This window comes from Lathyrus oleraceus, chromosome 4 (assembly GCF_024323335.1).
Source record: "Lathyrus oleraceus cultivar Zhongwan6 chromosome 4, CAAS_Psat_ZW6_1.0, whole genome shotgun sequence".
Lineage (NCBI taxonomy): Eukaryota > Viridiplantae > Streptophyta > Magnoliopsida > Fabales > Fabaceae > Lathyrus > Lathyrus oleraceus.
Window position 1 is genome coordinate 108,734,326 of NC_066582.1, and position 10,983 is coordinate 108,745,308.

Here is a 10,983-nt window from a genome sequence, read left to right on the forward strand (position 1 = left end):
CATGATCCCCTGTCCGCATGGGCGATGTCTCAATATTCAGGTTCTCTCTCACTTGTATATCATCCACTTGGATCACATAAGATGAATCTAGAATGTATCCCTTAAATGAGACACATGAAACACACCATAACGATTAGAAAGTCGCGGTGGCATGGCAATTTGGTAGGGAACATCTCATATCCTCTGCAATATTTGGTATGGACCAAAAAAATATGGCGTGAACTTTCGAGACATCAAAGCTCGACCGACACTAGTTACTGGAGTAACTCTCCAAAACACATGATCTCCCTCTTGGAACTCAAGTTCTATCCTCCTCTTATCATGATAACTTTTCTGACGACTCTTCGAAGCTTTCATCCTCTCTTGGATTATCTTGATCTTCTCCAAAGTTGGTTGCACAATCTCTAGTCCAATAACCGCACTCTCACCAGATTCATACCAAGACAGAGGTGTCCTACACCTCCTACCATACAACGCCTTTGTAGCGGTAAATTCATGACCATTAAGCTATGGATAAACTTAACGTCAATAAAACCAGAGTCGCCACCGCGCTTTTATTGTTTCCAAGGGAAAAGGGAAAAGTCCGAACAAAACCCAAAGATAAGAAGTTTTCAAATCAAAACTAATAAAATGCCAAAGATTGCAGGTAATGGGGTTGGTTACACAGAGGGAAGGTATTAGCACCCAAAGTGTCCTAGGTACTCCTAAGGAGCCCTTTTTTATGTATGTATGTGTTTTTGGTATAAAAAATGTTTGCAATAAATAGAGTGTGGGGGTGAGAAAAGAATTAATTAATTATATTTTTGTGTTTGACAAGACCTTCAGACTTGTGCCTACGTACCAACATAAAAATGAGGGATCAAAACCTTGTAGTTCGTGGTATCAATTTCAAAGTGAGTGAATTGCTTTTAACAAAAATCTTAAGTTTAAAAGAGGCACAAAAGGCCTAAAAGAGTTTGAATGAGTATTAGTTTTTTTTGTCTATTTAAATTTTAAGTCAAATGATTAGATTCATTTACAAGTTTGATTAAGGAAAAGAGTTTGAAAATGCAATGACATAAGGCCAAAGTTTCTAATTTGCAAAAGAGTATATGTTTTAAAATCACAAGCAAAGAAGATTTTGAAAAGAGGGAGGGATTTGAAATTTAAGAAATGGGAGGAGATGAAGAGACTAATCCTAAGCAAAAACATTAAAGTTAAGAGTTGAAAAGATCTAACCAATGGGATGCAATCCAACAGACAAGAAATTCTTATAGAAACCCAATTTTCCCTTGGACTTTAGAATCAAGCAATATCAATACACAAATAGCAAGATGAAGAGCAAGGCATCAAATAAAGATAGTCACATCCAAGCAAGCAACTTGATAGTCTTCTTCATAATCTTCCCCATGTATCAGATGACATACTATTTGAATGGCTCAGAAGAAGGAATTAGAGACAGGTTCAAAGTAACATTTGCATCAAGACCATGTAGCAGATGAACTCAAATGAATCTCAACACTTGAATCAGATGAAAGTTCAATTCACAAGCACTTGGTTTCATGAATGTTGGCATTGGCCAAGTTCTTTTGCATAGGGAGTGTTGCGTAATTCTAAGTCCAAGTCTCAGATCAAATCCAATAGTCCACACAAACATTTTTTAAGAGTTTTTGTTGTTTATTAAGTATCTTAAGGTCAAAAGACCACAAAAACAAACAAAATACACAAACAAGTATATACAATCACAATATAATCACAATATATGGCTCAAGTGAGAATAGTGAAAATGACATCAAAATAAACAAGTTAAATGGTATGAATAATGGCAAATGATAAAAGGCTTGAATTTAAAGTGCATAAAAATAAATGACTTGAAATTAAAAGTTAGTAAAATGTTAGTTGATTAGAAGTTAGTGAAGTTTTGCTTTTTATTGTTTAAGTCATTCTTTGAAGAACACTCAACCCTCTATTCATAAGCATGGATCCTTGAACCTAGACATCTTCCAAAGGAAGGAAAAAAGGCCAAGTTTCCATACAATACCATGAAAGGGGAGAGACTTACAATCTCACCTACTAGAATGCTATGCTTTTGGGTTAAAATTTAGCGCTATGTTAAGCAATCGTAATTGGACTTATGTAGAAGTCACAGATGCTTGAGGTCGGGCAATAGAAATTTGAGTGTTAATGCATGTTAGAGATATGGTATAATAAACCATACTCCCAAAATATACCACACACAAAAAGAAAATGACAAAAGGGTGGACCTAATCTCATCCATACTTGTATTGGTTTATGATCCGATTAGCCTTAGGATATTGAGATGTCATTGACCAATGAGAGGAGTGGGATAAAAAGGGATTGAAGATGAAGAGGGATGGGATATGAGACAAACACAAATTGGTCATGGGAGGAATTTTATCAAATTAAAATCATTCATTCATTTTGGGATATGAAATGTACATTTCATCAATCCCCTAAATCCAATGATTTTAATCCAACAAAAGTCAAATCAACCTTGACCAAGGCCCAAACACAATAGTCAAACTCATCAAGTCAATAAAAATAGCTCAACACAATTTATTTTCAATTAAATAAATTAAAAATCAATTAAAAATATATTAAATTAAAATATGTTTGATCAAAAACCTAAAATCTCTTCAAAAACACCAAATAAATAGCCAAGAGATTTATCATAGGTCAAACAAGGTCAAATGACCTTGGAGAAAAAATTTCATGATTTTTGGAGATTTAAAAGTATTTTTAAACAATTAAAAATATGCACAAAAACAACTAAATCATGAAAAATATTAATATTGATCCAAAAAAATCATTTTAATTCAGAAAATGAAAGAGAGAAATATTTGAATTTTTTTGGTGAAAGTCCCATATTTTTTGGGTCAATATTAAAATTAATATGAATTAATGTAAATAAAGAAATAAAAATAAAAATTACAAAATTACAAAATACGTGGACCATCTGATCCCCCTCATTAATTGAGGTGACAAATCAAATGGTCCATAACGCACATTACACCATACACCAAGTCAATCGCGTTGCACGCGTGGTAATCACAACCAACGCCCTAGATTAAAACAAATTGAATGGATCATGTGGTTCAGAGACGTGCCAACACATCGCCGGAGCCAGAGCTCCAGTCTTCTTCTCCGGTGGACCTCACCGGACTGGTCCACCTTCAACCATCACCAAAATAAAAAAGGAGGACATGAATTTAAAGAAAAAATGCTCAGGAACTCGAATCTGGCCTCAATTTTGTCTAACTCCAAGTATATAGAAAGATACAGGGAGTTGAATTTTGAGGATCATGATCTGAGTTGCTTCGATTTGACCTCAAAGCAACTCAGTCTTCTGCCTACATTGGTAGGACTTCAGACAACCAAAAATCAACAAGAATAGTGGAGAATTGAGTGAGAATCGAAGAGATGAAAAATTCTGAAAATCACCTTCACTGCAGCTTGAAATTGGCACGATCTTGCTCTCAATTATGCTTGGCCTTGCTTCAGATGCTTGATGGAGTGGAAATGGATCAAGGAAATGGATGGAATCTTGGAGTTTCAATCTCAAAAACAGTGGGAGATTCAAACTCTATTTTCAAAGAAAATTCTCAAGCTTATCCTTTAATGGTGAGGGTTTAGGGTTGCTGAATCAAAGCTTGCGCTCCAGGTTTTCATTTCTGAGCTAGAGAGCTTCTATTTATAGCTAATGAGATTAATAATTGCACACTTCCATTTTTGGCAAAAGTTGGAAATCTCACTCGCATGCTTGCATGGGCGTGTGATAGGCCCATCAAGTTATGCACTTAGGTCCAAAATTGTGTGTAAGAAATGCTGAAACCATGTTGGTAAGCCATGCATTCATGTATGAAAAGTGGAACTTCAAATTATCCAAATGGTCCTTCAACTTTAAGCCATGTGCAAGTCATTCATACTTTGTCCAAATGAGATTATTTTGAACTTTTTGGGAAGTTTAGATCAATAGGAACAACTTCCATGTTGAACACCTTTTCATTTGAAGCTTGGATCATGATGAATTTTGAGGTGGAAGTTTGGAAAATCAAACATATTAAAAAAAATTCTAAGTACCAAGCCATATGTTCACTTCTTCCACCTTGAGTAACTTTTTCTATGGACTTCAAATGAGAAAAGTCCCTTCATCAAAGTTGTAGATATTCCAAATACATTCAATTTGGTCATAAATTGGACATTATTTGGATTTAGCATGAATGCGTTATGCATTTTAGAAGTTGAGGAAAATCACTTGTTCAATGGTATTGGCCCAAAATGACCTATAATGTTTCCTCTTGGCACATGCATTTTCAAGTTTAATTTACACTTCATCCAAACATAAAAGTTGAAGTAGACATCTTTAATTTGATCATGAAACTTTAATTTCTTTCATCGCATAAAAATTGAGCAAGTTATGGTCTTGGGAAGCTGACTTTCAAATTAGGGTCTAGACAAAATGACCTATAATCTTTCACCATAAAAAATGACTTTCCAAGCAAAACTAGATCTTGACTTAAACATGAAAGTTGTTTGTAATGTAATTTAGAGTAAACTTTCTATTGGAATCATTTTCATATGATAAATATTGTAGGAGATAGGGTCTAGGGAACCCTGGTTTTGACCAGTTGACTTCCTCTAGTCAACCACCATGAACCATCTTGCTAACTTGACATTCTATTGATTTTTGGGACTCATGGAGGATCATGTATGCATAAGATGATGAAATGTGAAGTATCCCTTGGGATATTTGATCAATTGTTGAGGAAACTTGTTGAAGAAGTCACATAAAATACCCAGATGAATTAGGGTTTCCAAGGCAAACCAACTCTAAACTCTTGATGCTTTCTTGATCAAAATAACATGTGAAGATCATGGGGATCCATATATGATACTTAGAGCCAAATATAGACCAATTATTGATTGAGATCATTGCAATGAGGGTCTTAAATCCTAGATATGAGCTTGATAGATCAAAGGCGAGCATACACATTACCTACAAAAGAGTTAAACTATACAATGACATATTTTTGGTATTTTGGTTACTAAATAATGAAAAACAAGGTATGATACAATCAAATAGTGCTTGGTGATATCTCCCAATGCAAACCTAATGAATAAGGGGTAAGGAGGATGCCAAGGTGTGATCCCAATGCTAATGCATATGTTGAGATAGCATGAGGGATCTTAGGGTCAAAATTGGGGTCTTACAGCTGCCCCTATTTAAGGACGTTCTAGCTAAGGATATGAAGGTTAAAATCTTCGCATCGACTCAGTAGAATGGACCTAAATAACAACATATAGAAACAAATTTTGGTCCCTAAGAGACCTCATAATGCATATGCTATGAATGTTAAAATAATCACTGTGGGGAAAAATGTTGCCACAAAGGAAAAGAATCTGGAGAGACCGAAAGTCCGCAGGAGTGTAATGCATTCCGTAAGGAAAACTCACTAGGAAGACAGAAACTCTAGGGATAAAAGAGGTTGTGCGTAGGCCAGGCTACGACTTAAAACTGCTGGGGGACACAAGGGATTCCATGAAAATAAATCAATGGAAAGACTCAGCCGGGGAATAAAAGAATATCTGCAGGGGAAACAAGTAGATCAGAACAAAGCTGAAATACTCGATCTAAACAGGAAAAGGCGGTTCCACTGAGGAAATACGCAATCAAACTCAACTGGGGAAGAGATTACCTTCAACACAGGAGCAACAAAAATTTACTATCCACTACCGGTTACTGGGTAAGGGGATAACAAAATCTGACAGGGAGAACATCTGTTACCGGTTAGGGTAAACATATCAAGGATGACTCGCTGAGGAAAGAACTAAATGGGATTTACAACTACTGGTTACTGGGAAGAAGACCACAAACAAAGAGAATATCCGTCACTGATTAAAGTGAACATATCAAGGATAGACTCAAAGGAAAGAACATATGTCATCAGTTAAGATGAACATATCAAGGATAGACTCACCTGGGGACCTTAGGAAGAATATCCGTTACCGGTTAGGGTAAACATATCAAGGATAAACTGCCTGAAAAACGTAGGAATTACATCTATCAGTTACTGGATAGAAAACCAAAAAGAGAATACCCGTCACCAGTTAAGATGAACATATCAAGAATAGAATCCGAGGGGAGAAATAGGAATTATATCTAGCAGTTACTGAATAGAAAACCAAAAGAGAATATCCATCACCGGTTAGGATGAACATATGAAGGATAGACTCCATAAAAGGGGAAAGCAGGATTTACAACTACCGGTTACTGGGCAGAAGACCGCAAAGAGAAGAAAACTCGTCATTGGTTAGGATGAACATATCAATGATTAACTCTCTAGGGAAAGAAATAGGGATTACAACTACCTTTTTACTGGGTAGAATACCAAAAAGAGAATATTCGTCATCGGTTAAGATGAACATATCAAGGATAGACTCAAAGCAGGGGAAGAAAATATCTGTCATCGGTTAGGATGAACATATCAAGGATAGACTTCCTGGGGAAACGTAAAAAAAGAATCCGTTGGGGAAAATAGGTTACTTTTGTCGGGGATTGGGAAAAAGTGAAGTTATTGCAAATTGAGAAGAATACTACCAGTTACTGGGTAATAAACTCTCAGGGAACCAAAAGCATCTATCTAGGTAAGAGCTTGAGAGAAACGGTCAATCAAAGACTCAACCTAATGAGGATATAGCTTAAGGGGAGTGGTTCCATCCAGATAATCAACTGGGGAGGAGACTAAAATAATAATCATCCACGAGGAAACAACTCAGTGGGGAATGAGAAAGGTTAAATTCTTTCTGCTTAATGGGCCGACACTCTATAATTGAAAGAGGACAGACACACCAAATCTGTGTGGGGAGAAAAGTATACCACCGTAGCAGAGTGTCGGAGGAAAAATGAATCACAAAGTGCAATAATAATGTAATAATGAAATTTACGAATGTATATGTAAATGTATATATGATGATTATGCTGACAAATACGATCACAAAGGATACAAACGTCACTGCCCTGGATCATCAATACAACACTCGACCAATCTCAACAGGAGGGAAACAACTAGAGAAAGAGAGGTAAAGGATGAATGCTAACTATCCATCTCGAAGGCTCAACCCTAGATGGGGAAAGGGGAGAGGATCTGCTGAGAAAACTACATTATCAACTTTGCGGGGAATTTCAGGTCAAAACCATATCGAATGGGAGACAACCCTGCAGGGGACAATCACAAAATTGCTAAGAATCGGCGCTAAATGAAACCCGCTGGAGACTTGAGGGGAGTAACAAGAATCTCATGTCGAGATATATGCGAACTGCCGAGATAACGCGCCTACAACTCAGGGGAGACCATTCACAAACTCTGTTGGGGAAACCAACAAAACCCGGTTGCTGAAATGTTGTTGGAGATGAAATAGGGATCACGCCGACTGCTTGGGGAGAACCAATAATGCTCCACATTTAGCGCTTACCGTTTTTCAAACCGTTATTGATATTCCTTTAATTGCTTTTTAAAGTAACTGCTTTTATTATTTAAAAACATGATTTTGATTTAAAATTTAATTTCAAAAATGAACATCATAAAATTTAAATCTATTTGGATGAAAGATAAATAAGAGTAGAAAAAATTGGATAAAAAAGCTCAATTTCATTTAATAGAATGGTAATCTGTAAATGACAAGACTCCATAGATCTTTACAAAAGTTGAAAAATGGTAATTTACATGGAAAAGGGCTACATTGAATACAATGATCACTAATCCTTATGCCGACTTTGATATCCACTGTGCTCTTGGCTTCGGTTGGAGACGAATCAGAACCAAAGGTTGTACTCAAGAATGTCTTCAAGACTGAAGATCAGCAGGATGCAGTTACTTGCCATGATCCCTAATTTTTGCATAAATTGCCCTAAGGTGAGGTACTCAATTATCGGGATAATTTTTTTGTTTTATGTCACTAACTTTTGCCTGGATCCCCTTTCGGGTTTTTAATCCACCGAGACGCTCACTTTTGCCTAAGTCGCCCTTTCGGGTTTTCAAATTAGGGAGTTGTTCTTTTCTTTTTAGGCGAAGTTTTTCTTGACTACATCAGCTTTCACGGGACGAGTGAACTCTTCACCATCCATAGTTGTAAGAATCAAAGCACCGTCTGAAAAGACTCTCTTAACAACATATGGGCCTTCATAATTAGGAGTCCATTTCCCCCTAGAATCTGGTTTGAAAGATAGAATCTTCTTGAGCACAAGATCACCTTTTCTAAACATGCAAGGTCTGACCTTCTTATCAAAAGCTTTCTTCATTCTTTGCTGATATAACTAACCATGACACATGGCAGTCAACCTCTTCTCTTCAATCAAATTCAGTTGATCATACCTGGTCTGACACCATTCAGCTTCAGTCAACTTGGCTTCCATTAAGACACGCAATGATGGGATCTCAACCTCTACCGGGAGCACAACTTCCATGCCGTAAACAAGTGAGAAAGGGGTTGCCTCTGTTGAAGTGCGGATGGATGTATGATACCCATGCAAAGCAAATGTGAGCATCTCATGCCAATCCTTATACGTCACTACCATCTTCTGAATGATCTTCTTAATGTTTTTGTTTGCAGCTTCAACAACCTTATTCATCTTAGGTCTGTAGGGAGAAGAATTATGATGTGCAATATTGAAGTCTTTGCAAAGAGCTTCCACCATATTATTATTCAAGTTCGATCCATTATCAGTAATGATCTTATATGGCAGACCATATCGGCATATAATCTTATTCTTGATAAACCTCACAACAACTTGCTTGGTCACATTCGCATACAATGCCGCTTCAACCCACTTTGTGAAGTAGTCAATAGCCACCAAAATGAAACGATGTTCGTTCAAAGCTTTGGGCTCAATCATGCCAGTTATATCAATTCCCCGCATGGAAAAGGGCCATGGATAGGAAATGACATTCAACAGTGTTGGAGGAACATGAGTCTTATCCGCATAAGTTTGACACTTGTGGCATTTCTTTACAAACTTGCAATAATCAGATTCCATTATCAGCCAATAGTAACCTGCTCACAACATCTTCTTAGCCATAACATGTCGATTGGAATGAGTACCAAAGGAGCCTTCATGCACTTCAGTCATCAATAAGTTTGCTTCGTGTCTATCCACGCATGTGAGTAGAACCATATCGAAGTTTCTCTTGTACAACACATCACCATTCAGGTAGAAATTATCGGCTAATCTTCTCAAAGTCTTCTTATCTTTCAAAGATGCCCCAGACGGGTAAATCTGACTTTGGAGAAAACATTTGATATCATAATACCACAGATTTTCATCTTCGATCTCTTCAACAGCAAACACATGAGTTGACCTATCAAGACGCATCATAGTCAAATTAGGAACTTTGTTCCAGAACTTCACCATAATCATTGAAGCTAACATTGCAAGAGCATCTGCCATCCGGTTTTCATCTTGAGGGATATGATAAAACTCAACCTTTGTAAAGAAAGTCAAAATTCCACTTGCATAATCTCTATACGGTATCAAATCGGGTCGATTCGTCTCCCATTCACCTTTGATCTGATTCACAACCAAAGCTGAATCTCCATAGACGTCAAGATATTTAATTCTGAGATCAATGGCCTCTTCAAGCCCTATAATGTAAGCTTCATACTCAGCCATGTTGTTTGTACAGTTGAAATTCAATCTAGCTATAAACAAAGAATGCGTGCCTTGAGGAGTAATAATCACTGCCCCAATGCCATTACCATACTGATTAACAGCTCCATCAAATACCATGCCCCAACGGGAACCAGGTTTTGGCCCTTCTACAAGCAATATTTCATCATAATCTTTCATCTTCAAGTAAAAAATCTCTTCATCAGAGAAGTCATACTGCACTGACTGATAATCTTCAATCAGTTGGTGAGCCAAATGGTCAACCAAGACACTACCTTTGATCCTTTTATGAGATCGGTATTCAATATCACACTCTGATAACAACATCTGCCAATGGGCAATCCTCCCAATTAAAGTAGGCTTCTCAAAAGTATACTTGATTGGATCCATTTTGGATATCAACCAAGTGGTATGATTCAACATATACTGACGCAGACGCTTAGCAGTCCAAGCCAATGCGCAACAAGTCTTTTCAAGCATAGAATACCGAGTCTCACAGTCGGTGAATTTCTTACTGAGGTAGTAAATTGTATATTCTTTCTTTCCAGTTTCATCTTGCTGACCAAGGACACAACCCATACTCTCATCAAGCATAGTCAAATACATGATAAATGGTCTTCCTTCAATAGGCTGGGATAGAACCGGAGGTTCAAGTAAATACTCTTTGATACTGTTAAAAGCTTTCTGGCAATCCTCGGTCCAATCACAAGACTTATCTTTCTGAAGAAGCTTGAATATAAGCGCACATGTGGCAGTCATGTGTGAAATGAATCTTGAGATATAATTCAAGCGACCGAGAAAACCTCTGACTTGCTTCTCAGTTTTGGGCGCATGCATCTATTGTATTGCTTTGACCTTGGAAGAATCAACTTAAATACCTTTCTCACTGACAATAAAGCCCAACAACTTACCAGAACGAACATCAAATGTACACTTATTAGGATTCAAGCGGAGTTTGTATTTCCTCAAACGCTGGAATAACTTCAAAATATGCTCAACATGCTCTTCTTCATCAACGGATTTAGCAATCATATCATTAACATATACTTAAATATCTTTATGCATCATATCATGAAAAAGAGTGGTCATTGCTCTCTGGTATATTGCACCAACATTCTTTAAATCGAAAGGCATCACTCTATAACAGAATGCTCCCCAAGGTGTAATGAATGTTGTCTTCTCCATATCTTCAGGTGCCATCTTGATCTGATTATATCCAAAAAATACGTACATAAATGAAAAGACTTTGAATTTAGCCGTATTATCTACCAACATATCAATGTGTGGCAGAGGGAAATCATCTTTCGAACTAGCTTTGT